The following is a 14,875-nucleotide window of genomic DNA, read 5'->3' on the forward strand; positions in this document are numbered from 1 at the left end:
GCACCGCACCCTGCCCCCTGCCCCCTTAGCCCCAGCAGAGCAGAGAAAGAGCCCTTCTGTGTTTTGTTGTGTGTGGGCCACTGCTGGAACAGAGTAAAAAGGGCTATGGAAGGGACTGTCCCAGCCGCAAAATGAAAAGTGTTCCCAAATTCTACCAGGCCACTAGAGGCACTCTCTGTCCACAGAGGGCGCAAAATGTTTAAGGCCTCTGTTGTGGTTCACACATTCAAAAGTCGAATCTTCACACTCGCATGTTAGCTGCCTCCCTTTCCACAGGAGAGAGGTAGCAGGACATCCACCCCATTTTTCACTCTCTCTCACTCTCTCTCTCACGGAATGAAGGAAGGAAGTATATGTTCAGCCGAAGTAGGTTTGCAGTGCGTTATTGTTACGACTGCCAAGGATTGTGAGTAGATGTAGCACAAGCCATCTACAGATGTCTGGTTGAAATAATTTAAATAATTTAATGATTAAACCAGGAAATGTATGACTGAGTAGGAGCCACACACACCACACTCCAGATGTATGTTTTTTTGGGGGGGAGGGGGGGGGTCATAGAGGTCAAGGGTCATTTGAGGACAGGTGTTTCACACCGAGTCGCGCTCTCTCGGCTGATCTCTCTCTGGCTGGCCCTCAATGGGCCGCTTTATGCAGGTGATCTAGCGCACCTTTGTCTGTTGTAACCTTACACAGGAATGTCTGGCATTTGTACCGGGGCGTTGTTTGGGCAGAGGATGTAGGGGAGGGGGATGCATGGTAAACTCTGGGCAGCCAGTGAAATTGCTATAAAATTTCTGAGAACAAATTCCTTTCAGCAAGCCCGGGGGAGCCTGCCAAGGGTGTCACCGGCATGGCTGAGAAGGGAGCGAGTGAGGCTCTGGCCTGATCCCTTGGCCTCTCCAAACCATATCGTACTTGTTCTCAAATTTTCCATGTAATTAATTTACATGGAGGAAAGGAAAACCAAATCAATTACAAGGAAATAGCATTTTCTCCTAGGGTATAAACTTACCAATTTGTATAAGGAGACAACGGTAATTTAACTTGTATTTGGCTGATTAAAGAAAGACCACACCTCCTGTAGTTCCAAGGCGAAAAAAGGCAGAGAACAGAAAAATGTAACATTTTAAAAAACGATACTGAACAAATAAATAATAGTGGCAAGCTTTGCACACGATTTGCAGGAAAAGTTGAGGGGAAATGGTGGGGATTGTGAAAGGCCTGAAGATATATCCCAGAACAGACTTGAGAGGGGAAAGGATACACTATGAAATCCCAAGCCCCAAACTATGTGTGGTATGCATGGCTTGCAGGTAGCCGCTCTGTCGGAAAAAAAATAAGAAAAAAGACAGGAAAACTTTGACTACACTGAAGTTTAATGTCAAGTTGGAATAGGTTTGGTTATGGTGAATACTAGCAGTCCTTTCCTATCGATATATTGATGAAATTGTTTTTTAATTAAACATAATATGTTTTGTATTTCCCTTGAGGTCTTCAGGACAGGCCATTTTAAACCCCAAACCTCCCTCTCCCCCAAATAAAAACTCTTACTGTAGCTTAAAAATGTAGGTCTTATGTGCAATATGGAATGATTTTGTCAGATTGCCTTGACTATGTACAGTATTAGCTAGAGTATTACCACTAATACTGAATCTAAAGTAAGCCATTTTTTGGGGTAAAAAAAGAGGGTGGCTTTGTGTACCAGCACAATTTTAATCAGCTAAGATGGAGGGATGAAAGAATGTGGAGATTATTACAGTGTAATTGTTTCCAGAAGGTGGCATACAGTATCGGCCTTCATTCTCTGCGCGGATTCCAAGTGGGGACTTTGGCTGGCCGATCGAAGGAGAAACAGATTTCTACAAATGAAATAAAATAAACACACACAGAAAAAGAAGGGGTAAATAAACATGGGGCTGTACTGTACATACATTGGGCTCCAGAATTACTTAATAAAAATGAAGAAAAAAGACTGCATAACAATAATAATCAGCTATATTTTATGTTCAAACATATGGGGAAACAACATACTTTTATTTCAATACATTTACTCTCATGATGTTTTTTTTAATGTAGTAATCAAATATTTTGTATGAAAACCACAATTAAAATTTTTTTTATTTATCTCCATCTAGAGGTCTATAGGAACTATATTGTGTCTTAAGTATAAGAAATGAGGTAACAAGCATGCAAAATCCCTTTGTCAACCATCAGCATGGGAAAAGTCAAATAAATGCCAATTCAGAAGATACAGATGGCAATTGACCAGGTAATGGGTACAAAAAAACATACCACTTAGCACTGTAAGGGCAATAATACAAAGGCACAAAGCATACAGTATGTAATGGTTGTAAACTTGCCAGGAAGAGGACGCACATGTATATTATCCCTACAGATGGTAAGGAAGATGATGAGGCAGGCCATACGTAACCCAAGGATCACAGTTTAAGAATTGCAGAGATTGTGTCTTGGTTGGTTGGGTCTCCAAAAAAAAAAAAAAAAAAATACAATGGTATCTCTATACCAACAAACTCTTTAGAAGAGTGGCATGAAGACAGCCCTTACTGAGCACAATAAACAACACCAAGCATCTTTAGTTCCTCATTGGAATTATGACTGGAAGAGAGTACTATGGTCAGATGAGACCAAGATTGAACATTAATAAAGCACACTGCTTTACACATGTTGAAAAATAAAAATATATGTCAGTAAGTGTATCATTTTTTTGTGCATATTTATCAAGGCTGCCAATATTTCTGATATTTGTACATCACAGACTATTTTCTGCAGAGAGAGAGAGCAAAGGAGTAAGTGAATTCAAGGTCCATTATCAATAGCATCCATTAACGCTGCTTTCGATGCTATGTGTCTCTCTCTCCCTGCTCTCAAACAGCTCACTGTAAACAGAAGGATCTGTTGAGGCCAGATGACCAAAAAACACAGAGCCATGCTCAATTGTTTCGCTAAGAAAATAACTTTTCTACCAAGAAATTTTTCCAGCAGGCTACCATTCACAAAACGGACTGTGAGGGCCTGATAAGGGTTCTACTCTTACTGTTTATTATTCTGAAATCATAAAACAAGAGGAATTAACCCTTTTTTAGGTTTGCATGTCTCAAAAAAACAAACAAAGGAAAGGTGATTTAGAAAACAAGTGGGAAGGGGAAAAGAGAAGGATTTTGTTTTTTAGTTTTTCAGTTGTGTATCTTTTGCATAATTGGTTTCCGTTTCAAAACTTGGAAGCAAGAGGGCAATTTCCTTGACATCAGCAGCAACAACAAAACCTGAAACCCAAAACTCTACAGCAAAGAATAAAAATGGGAAAACTTCACAGTCTGAGAAACTTATAGAAAGTGTATTTCCTTTTTTGGAAAATAACTGTCTTCATAATGAATAAATATTCATAATATAAAAAAAGCATAGTGTACCCTGCAACAGACAAAAAAATCTAGCATTCCCCACAAGTCACATAGTAATCCTTATATCCAGAGTAATGAGTAAATGCCATAAATGGATGCTAAGTTAGACACAATGGGTCTCATTCATGAAACGTGAGCAGAACGAATTTGTGTGTAAAATGTGAGTAGAGGGAAATTTACGGGTTTTTGGCATTCATCAATATTTTAGTAGCTCCGATCTTTTCGTAGCTACTAACAAAATCTACACTTGCTGCTGACCATGCGTAGTGCTTGTGTAAATTCAAGAATGCACATAAATAATGCTTGTCACTATTGGAAATTTACATTTTAATTCATATTACGCTCTGTTATGTAAACAATACGCAGATGCCTTTGAAACATGTGATATGAACATGACAAACAATTAAAAATATAACACATTTAGTTAAATTAGTTGGCAATTAGCAGGTTTAAGATCCAGATTAGGTTCATGATTGTGAATTATCTATGAAAATCGACTCAATAGATTACACATTCTTTGTGATGCATTTGCTTACATAAACCGGAAAAACTTTCATTCCGTTAATGTGCAACTGATCTGTGAGGCACACGCTGCTAGGCCGTTGTGGAGCGCACAAACGGGGTCTTGAAGGCAAGATGGATCTGCCTGGACAATAAAGGTGGTACCCTTCTTTATGCACCCGGGAAGGTGTGCAAAATAATATTAGCCTGCTGTGTCCTGCACAATGTGGCCATTAAACAGGGCCTTCCCCTGCCTGAAGTCCCCAATGTAGAGGAACGACTGCCTCCGGAACCAGCTCTTGGGCCTCGAGATGCGGCTGCTATACAGACACGCCAGCAACTTGTAGAGCAATGTTAAGGTAAGTGTTGCTAAGACTGAATATGCTGTGCACATTTTAGGCCGACAAGCTTTGCAAAAAGTTAGTTTCATTTGTATTTTGTTTTATATTATATACAACATCCTGTTTCAGTAGGCTACCTCAGTTCATTTTCAGGTCATGCTCTTTAAAATGTATACAAATAAGCTATATTTAATTATCAGAGTAAAAGAGAGTAGCTTGATTATCTTGTAGTAAATAAGTGTTTTCCCAGGATAAACACAGACATCACACAATACTGACAACATAACACTTTATTGTTGAGGACGCAAAAGTGCCTTGCAGATTTCCTTCAAGCTGGTGTTAATTTCTTGGTGGGACGTGTTGATTTGGTTGACTGCTGTAAGTAGACTTTCTTGATTCCTCAGGACCTCATCCGTAAGGACAGCCAGATCACCTCTTCGGCGTCGGTACCTGGGTGCAGCAGGAGCAGCAGCGGCGGCAGCAGGTGGTGGAGGCACATCATGGGAGGTGCACTCGCCAGCTATAAATATGAGACAACGTTTGTTTTTTTTCGTTTTATGTGTTTTTTCATTTGAAAGAAACATTAAATAAATCTTATTTGAAAAATGTTTAATTTACGTTGGCTGCAGACTGACTTATTTTTACATTACATTACGTTACATTATGTGGCATTTAGCAGACGCTCTTATCCAGAGCAACGTACAACAAAGTGCAAATCAAACACAAGAACACATGCAAAAGTGGACCTGAGAGGACAGTACAGTTCTGAGTCCTAGTGTAAACATACAGAAATTCAGAACCCTTGTTTGGAGCTGTACAGTATAAAACAGAGCTTTAGGCTATTCAGATTCAAATAATTTGAAGACGATGCATACAAAACTGCAGTAGGCTATACGTTATCCGTATCCTTTCTTGAAATTAATGTTAAATAGCTCTACATTCCGACACTGATATCCATTACGCACCATATCGCACAATATAACATTACTGGTTTCCCGTTTCCACTTCATTCAATCCGAAGAGAAACCCCCACAAATGTTCTGTTTGTTTGGTGGGACTGTACGACCTAGGTTAAACTACACTAACCACTAAGCTATCAGTGATGGTTTTCAGAATGTATTATGATACAACAATTATCACCTTACCATCTGGGTTTGATGTTGTCTCCAATGGAGGCATGTTGGTGTCTCCGTCAGGTATAATTCCTGACAGAGAGGTCTCCCCAATAATGCCAGCAATGCGCTCATCAGCAGGTGATATTTGTACCTGTGAGCCTCCTCCTCCTGTGGCTGATGCATGTTTTTTTTGTGCGCGTATGCGTTTCTTTGCCTCCAGTTTCATGTCAAACCATTTACGTTTAACCTCGGATATGGTTCTATTGTCAATAGGCAACATTAACAGCATCTGTCACCTCGTTCCAGGCCTTCGCTTTGCCTGTCCCTGTCACAACACCACAACTGATAGAAGAAAATCTAATATTTTTTACCCAATAAAACATATTTCACCCAAGATGATTTCGATCGCTGGTTCGGAAATTATTATTATTTTTTTTTCTTTCTTTCTCTCTCTTTCCTTGTTTGCGCCATGATGACTGACAGGTCGACTGGATGCGTCTACACCCCCTTCTATGGCAATCATTGTCTATTCATGGGCGGGGATTTATGCTAATTGCTGATTACCGGGCGCGCGCTTTCACTTTACGATGGATTGGCATTCATGATCATAGACATGTGTTTACGATCAGATCTGGGTTTCCCGCGGCGTTCATGAATCTGGAGTAGGTTTTTAGTAGTGTGGACGTTTATGTGCAAATCTGAACATAGATTTACTAACGTTTCATGAATGAGACCCATTGTCTATAAATGTATGGTTGCATTTAAACAATTTAATATTTTATTGATCACAATCAATATTAATTTCATTAGTTCCAAGATAGCCAAAATGATTAATGTGATTTAATTCATTTTGCATTGATAAAATCTCATACTGGAAGGTCTGAATTTGTTCCAGACACGTGACAAAATAAAGAGGCTTAACTTACAAATGCTAGCAACGACTTCTGAAAAGCTTCAATAAATGGCATGTAAACATTTCACATTAAAATGCACACAACTCTAGTCGGGAAAAAAATCTTTCCAGGTCCACTATATGCAGAATATGTCAATTAGGATTCTATTTATTAACATCAAATAACCCAGAATGAATTTTGAATTTAAACTGTAATCCAATTACACTTACTGACACAATTAATTCACAGTGCAAACATAATGAAGATCAATAGCATTAAAAGTAAACACCTCAGCCCTGTAAGCATGGATCAATGTGTCATTCTGGCATCTTTCAACATGGTATTTTGGTGCTAAGGACAAAACAATATAAAACCTACAAGATAAAAATACCTGCTTGCATGTTGACAGGTTAGGGTGAGAGCATTGCTCTATCAACCGTCAGTGTGTTAACTTTGAAAAATGACACAATATAAACCTCAAGTACCCCCCTTCCTGCACTCCCTTCAAGTTATTTATACAGTTATTGCCCAGGGTTGTTCCCAAACAAAGTTAAACCATTTATGCCACAGCAGTGATGGTCATACTATTTACACCACAGCAGTGTGTAACTTTATGGCTTTGTTTGCAGTTAGGTTGTTTTACCTAGTGACCTTACCACCCTATTCAGGGACTGTTTGTCCCTCATTGACCTTTCCGAAACTCCAGTGGGGCCTTATGTGACCTGCGTATACCACCCCCATCACCATTCCCCTCCTCCCCCATACATCCTTTCCTCTGTCCCACCCGGTATCCTGAACGGCTGTGTGAAAGTATTCCTCACAGAAAGCGGGCCGTGCGCAGCTGTATCCGATGCGTCACAGACTGGATGCAGAGGCGCATCCTCAAAGCCTTGCATGGAGAGGTGGCCATGGGTTCATGTCCTTGCCAGGTTGTGGGGCACCATCCCACAGCCCCGGTCCTCAGAGGGAATTGTGGACCACGCTCGGTTGTTCTATGCCAGTTAAAACACACACACATACGCACACACACTCACTGAACACTTTTTAGACTTCTGCTGCTGTTGCCTATCTACTTAGAGGTTTGACGTTTTGTGTATTCAGAGATGCTCTTCTGCATACCGCTGTTGCAATGTGTGGTTATTTGCATTTCTGTAACCTTCCTGTCAGCTTTGACCAGCCTGGCCCTTCTCTTCTGAACTTTCTCATTAACAACACATTTTTGCCCTCAGTTCTGTTTTTTGCTCTATTCTCTGCAAACTCTAGAGACTGTTGTATGTAAAAATCACAGGACATCAGCAGTTTCCGAGATACTCAAATCACCCTGTACCAACAACCATTCCACGGTACAAAGTCACTTAGATCACATTTCTTCCCCATTCTGACACTTGGTCTGAATAACAGATGAACCTCTTGAACACATCTGCATGCTTTTATGCATTTAGTTGCTGCAAAATGATGGATGACATTTTTGGTTGTTTCTGCTCTGTACTCAAGCAAACAAACAATTGAAATGAAGCAATCACTTCAGATGTGGATAAGGTGCAGACTTTGAAGGCTGCCTGAAGTTGACAACTCATAGACATCACCAGATGCTTGGTATCATCCCTGATGATGATATGCCACACCTTCTTCAGCTCTTGCTTTCTTCAAGGGCTATTTGCCTTCAGTCTGGTCTTCAGCAAGTGAAATGCATGCTCAATTGGATTGAGGTCAGGTGATTGACTTGGCCAGTCAAGAACATTCCACTTTTGGGCCCAAAACAAATCCTTGGTTGCTTTGGCTGTATGTTTTGGATCATTGTCTTGCTGCATGAGGAAGCGTCATCCAGCCAGTTTTGACGGAACTTTGTTCCAGAAGGTTTTTTTATTATAAGTTTTTGGAAACTGTAATCTGGCCATTCTATTCTTGAGGCTTGCCAGGGGTTTGCATCTTATGGTGAACTCTCCTTGACACATCTCCATCCTGGAGAGTGTTCTTGATTTGTTGAACAGTTAAAGGGATTTTTCGAAGCGTTCTTTGTAGTGCTATCCACTACACTGGTCTTCCATGGTCTACCAGGTGGTTTGCCATTGTTGAGCTCGCCAGTGCGTTCTTGCTACTTAAAGGAATAGTATGCAGGATTTTCACATTGAACATTTATAAAACAAACAATGCTCAGTCATTACTATGATACACTGACAACCTGTGTCTGTCTTCACTTCTGTCCAATACCTTGCTTGTGTACTTGTATTTATTATTAAAAAAACTCCCAGGGCCTCTTCTGGGTGTGGCCCGCTTTCTGCACTGTATCTGAAAAGCGAGTGTCCAATATACTGAACTCATACACTCTATTACTTGGCGGGGTTAGCGGATCGCCACGCACAACAGCACCCCAGGCGCCTCAGAATCATGGTCATGAGCATGAGATGAGATGGCTTGAAGAAGGCGTGTTGCTCAGATCACCAGATCCCTTCGGGCCACTGAGGGACAGGGTGTGGGCGGTGTATCCCCCAGCTAACACAAATTAGGTTAGATAGGGTACAATTGGCTACCAAATTGGGAGAAAAAGGAAAAAAATCTTAAATAAAAACTTTACAAAACTGAATTAATTTCTAAATTCAGTTTTATATGTCAGCTGCCTGTGATAGCTGGGTCCAATGATTTCATCTAGTTATCTATTTTTCGGAAAACCAGAAGAGCCAAAATTGTCACCACCCCTAACAATTATTGTGTATAAAATCAAACAAAGTGAAATTCACAATACAATAGAGTACATAGAGTACTATTTATATGACTATACTTTTAATACATACATACTATATCACTATATTTCCTTTCACTTCTAAAGAGTATAAGTGATAAAACAACATATGCATAAATATTTTTATAAATCAAGGCATGTCTACATATGTGTGCAGCCTGAGGAAACAAAACCATGATTTATATCAGTGGGAGGTTAACACCCACTGGTCAACACACTTACTAGAAATGGCACATATTTCAAAACACAGATAAGTCCGCTTCTCAACAACCCACAGACATAGACAGGCAAAAGAAAACACCAGCCTCCTTAGCTCTAGCCATGAGAAGGAGAAGTGCCAGAAAAATAGACATTTTGATTTGCAAAAATATCAAGAGCAAAATATATAGAGACCACCAATGGCGCGGGTAAATAAGACCTAGAGACCAAGGCTGACTTCTTGGCTTTCTTTTCACGGGAAACCCTTTTCAGAGAAAGCCGCAACAAACATGAGGAATATGCTGTGGTTGCCAATGTGACACTCCTGTGAAATTGCTGCTGAATCTTCATAATGAACTTCAGGTTGACTCTCAGGATTGGATTACCTACCACTCACCACTCAGGACACATAGTTGACCGGAGTCAAATATGTATTGTTTTGGATTAAATTATGCTCTGTGCTCAATTGATTGTGCCTGGTGCAACTGAGCCAACCAAGAGAACCAGGTGGGTTCTGCACCTTTTGAGAGTGTTTAATTGGTTGTAATACATCAGACAAGCTCAGTGAAGAGTAGGAAAGCATTTGAATCCAAAGCAATTACATATTTGACCCAGGTCAGGCACATAGCAAAAACATAGTGCCCTCATAAATATGTTTTGGGCCAACCAGAAGAACGGGAGATGAGGGATTGGGGGGATGAAGACGTGCAACCCCTTTAAAAATTGAGGCAGGAGGGGGAGGAGCATCTGCACGAGACAGTCCACTGTGTACATTCACCCTACGGATTTCCTGCTATGGCTAGCCACTGGACAAGCTTTTGTGTTTTGAGACAGGCAAGTAAACATTATTGTTGGAGCTCCCAACAGAGAATTGCATAGGGATCAGGCAACTGATTTTAATTGTGTGTGTGTGTGTGTGTGTATGTGTATGCGTGTGTGTGAGTGTGTGTGCGTGCGTGTGTGTGTGCATGTGCGTGCGCATGCAGGTGTCTTCATAAAGCAAGTATGTGACAAAAAAGGATAATACTGTGCCACATGTATGAAAAATACAAATTCATCTGTGCTAAATGTTCACACGGACCCTGATAGGGACTCTGGTCTGCACAGATCATCACTCAACAGATTGTCATTCTGTGCCTTTGTCATGTGCCCTCTCCTTTTTGCTTCCATATCCAATTCCTCTTCAGTGACACTTTACAATAATGTTCATGAATTGGCATTAACTAATGAATTAATAATGGACAAATTCATTGATTAAGCATGAAACAAACTGCATTAGTTAAAGGTACAATAGATAAGACGTTTGTGTTAAAACATTGTTACAAGGCCATTGTAAATCCCTTCCTATTGTTGAAAAAGGCTCACTGACATGTTGACTCACCCTCTGCCTGTGTTTGTAGTCCTGATATTCTGGTTTCAAATTATACTTTAGCGGGCTGTCACTCTGTACGAAAACATTGTACAGCTGTACAAGCTCATTGGTTGAAAATAGGTCCTAATTGCCGCAGCCAATGGCGTGAGGGCTTATTCAGATTGTTTACGTGTAACTGCCCAAATTTCACTCCTGACAACCTATCACTGATAGTCTGTATACTACTGCTTATTATCCAAGCGAAGACTACATATCTAGTCATAAAACAATACCAGTTCGCTATCGGTAAGAACAAGCAAATTAGCCATAGATAGCTCTACAAATTTACAAATATCCACCTGAGACAATACGAACATAGTAATAGCTCATTTGTTTGTTGCTACTGACAACAAACTGCTATCGTTTTATGACTAGATATGTATTTTACGCTTGGATAATAAGCAATAGTATACAGAGTTTAATTGATCAATTGTCTGGAGTGCAATTTGGGCAGCTACAGGTTCCTTTTATCTCTTTGCATGTTCAATTACCTTTATTTGTCTCAAACTGTAAGTTGTAGTTGCATCGTTTGCGGTACACTGTCATATATTAGTTATATAGCCAGCTAGTTCCATAGCCAAATAATTGCTTGCTCATAAGATAGTTGGTTAGCTAAAGTGAAAGCTTAAAAAAATACAAAGCATAAATAGTGTTGCACATTACAGTCGACATTTCATAAAGTCACCTGTTCAATATTTATGTTAAGTAATAAGTAATGCAGTTGTTAACATGAAACAATTATACATTAATATAGCTGTACAGGTTAACTCCTCTGTAGTAGTTAGTAAACAACTAGTTTCACTGAATTGTTTATCTTTTTTCTCATTGTTTTACTGCAAGGTATGTTCTGCATATCTTGATGTTAGGAGGCTAAGACTTAGCCATATGGAACTGTACACTATTATCACTCTTAAACACCATATGAACACCAATGCAACATTATCATCAGTGTTTTCCACGTAACCTAGCACAGCAGCCCCAAACATATTTAATATATTTAAGCATAGTAAATAAGTACACAACACAAAGGTACATATATGTACAAAGGGACATTAAGTATTTTAAGTTACATTTCCTATGACGCCAGTACACTATGCTTTTACAAACAAAATGAAAATTTGAAGTTCAAGGCTACAGCAAAGTGTTCACTCTCTAAAAATTCCATAATTGAACCACATATCTTTTAGAAAGCAACTGATTTCTTCTTATTTCTCCAGAGCTAAAGTTTGTGACAAACCTTTGAACCACTGACTTTTGAACCACTGACTGCTTTGAATGAAGTAAGCTAAAACAATATATATTTTTGTTACCATTACCAAAACTACAGTCCATGGGGAAAATAGCTAATATACAGTTATATAGTTTAGGGCATAATGGCATTTCCTCATTGGTAGCAGATGCCAGAAGCTTCACCACATCTCTCCAAAACTCTTAAATTTTAATGCAATCCCAAAGGCAACCACATCCCACATTTAATACATAGGTCATTAAAATGGTGGATTAGCAATGGCATGATATACATTCTAGTTATCATTTATATTTAAGCATTTTAAAGCATGTTATGACCTATGTTGTAAGCTTTTGTTCACCGAACACATCCATGCCTTTTTTCCATTATTGGGCCCTGGAAGATTATATTGAACATTACATTACATTACATTAATGGCACTTGATTAGCCTAAGCAGGAGGCAATCCTCCCCTGGAGCAATGCAGGGTTAAGGGCCTTGCTCAAGGGCCCAACAGCTGTGCGGATCGTATTGTGGCTACACCGGGGATCGAATCACCGACCTTGCGGGTGACCCTCAAGGTCGGTGGTTCGATGTTCGATGTTCGAGTTCACAAGAGCACAAGGACGGAGAAGAGATACTGTATTGAAAAACAGCCATGAACAGATAAAAATCCTGGAAGTTGTCTTTATTGTTGTCATAGCTTGGCTCGTAAGGCCATGACAAAAGGAGGGAGACCACACAGGGACATTGCAAGTTAAAGAGATTTATTTAAGCTAAAATAACAAAAAGAGAAGATAAATGTGGTGCGTGAATGTCAGTAGTATCAGTAGTGTACATCCCCTGGCAAAAAGTATGGAATCAGCACACTTAGAGGATGTGAATCCTGAATTTTGTTTAACAGCTGAACATTCTGGCTTGGTGAAGTGCATTTATTTTAACTAATAGCTGGATAAAGCTTGTCAAAGCTGGTTAAGGTAGAGTAAGCCCGTGGTCAAACTGGTCGATTAGCTAATTATATCAGCTGGTCAGCTGGTGGACCAGCTAAAAGTGTAAAAAAAGAGCTCAGGCTGGTTTAAGCTGGAATTGTCTGCAGGGTGTTGCTAAAATCTTTTTAATAATTAAAATGAGGTGAGAAATATGTGTTATAATTTTAACACCTGTCTCAAGGACGAATATTAAATCCAAAGTAGTGACATCCAAACTGTACTCCGTTTATGACTCAAATCTAGGGACCTAGGCCAGCAATGTAGATGATGAAATAACCTATGCTTCATTACTAAATAAACCTGATGATATAAAAACAATAGACAAGCCCCCATACTCATACACAGTTGGTTAATGAAAACTAAAATTAAATTGTTAAGAAAACCCTTATCATTGGAGTCCAGTGGCTAGTGCACTCACAACTTTTGCAGATGGAGAGGGAGAGTGATTTCCGTGGTTAAAACACTTATAAAGGCCATCTCTTGTAGGCCCCGGTTTCTCTCCTCCCAGTTTCAAGTACAATCAAACTCCCCCACCCTCAAAAAATGGTTCAGCTGTGCACTCACTCACTGTACAGTCTCAGAAATGATTCCGGTTCTGGAATCTTTAAAAACCAAACTCGCCGCTGGTTCTGTAGGAGAAACATTTGTCCTCCTCTAAATACTGGAACTTTGTGAAGCAGACCTGTGCACTGGTTCTACATTTGCAGTGTCAGTACTCCCACCAGTCCCTTTTCCAACTCTCTTCTTGGCCAACAAAAAACAAAAACTGAAACCCCAGACATTAACTAAAAGCCCAGACTGTTTAAACAAAGTAACAAACTGAAAATGTCCAACCAATCACAAAACAGAAAAACAAGCATGTCAGACACTTTAACCAGAGTTCATGAACACATTTGGAAAATGAAAGAAATGAATGCAGTCTGCACAATGTGTAATCCCTTTCTGGTTTACATTCTACTCACACAGAAAAAAATTGATGACTAGGAATTTAACTGTTCCAACATCTATAACAAATTAACATTAGCCAAGGTTACAATACAAGCATTTCCTAAATATATCTACAATGTACTATGATTCACAGGTTTGTCAACTTATACATCTGGGTTATCATAAGTCAATTTGAGAGGTGGATGACATTCAAAATGAGAACAGCTAAAAAGTGTAGGTATCTCAGGGACAATATCACTTGTTTCCCCAGCATTTTCAGCTTCTATCTCCTGTCCATTACTCTCGCTTGTATTAGTATCTTATTCATACCCTAGTGTAAAATCCAGCGATGACCAGCTTGAAATACCAGCTACGAGTTGAGTTGGTCAAACCATGTTTAGTACGGAGCTGGTCTAACTGGTCAAACAGCCACCAGGTGTTTCAAAGCCTATCTTGAACAGTTTCCACAGGGTACTCCTCCTCCCCTACTGGCATTGGCTTTATAACAGAAAAGAAGCAACTTACGATAACCTGGCCCTTTAGCAGGCACACCGTTACATGTATCCACAGTTTAAATCCAAACTGGGCTACCCACAAACCCTCTCACGTCTTCCACCATTCTTCCTTCATTTTGAAGAAACAACAAGAGCCCAGAAGAAAGGTTTTTATCATTTGCCTTGGGCAATCCAACAGGCAGGCCACCATTGGTAACCACTCATGTTTTTATGACTTGTAAAACTGTGCATAAAACATATGGTCAACACTCTAGTATGAATGCTGATAATTTCAGTGAAACCAAGATATTTAAAGAAAAGGGTAGGCAATGTAATGGTAGGCAATTAAACAACAAAAACAAAAATATGCCAAAGATACACTTTAGAATGGCCAGGTTAGAATTCCATCCATCCATCCATCCATTATCTGAACCCGCTTATCCTGATCAGGGTCGCAGGGGGGCTGGAGCCTATCCCAGCATACATTGGGCGAAAGGCAGGAATACACCCTGGACAGGTCGCCAGTCCATCGCAAGGCACACACACCATTCACTCACACACTCATACCTACGGGCAATTTAGACTCTCCAATCAGCCTAACGTGCATGTCTTTGGACTGT

The sequence above is a fragment of the Conger conger genome, chromosome 9, assembly GCF_963514075.1.
Source record: "Conger conger chromosome 9, fConCon1.1, whole genome shotgun sequence".
Taxonomy (NCBI): Eukaryota; Metazoa; Chordata; class Actinopteri; order Anguilliformes; family Congridae; genus Conger; species Conger conger.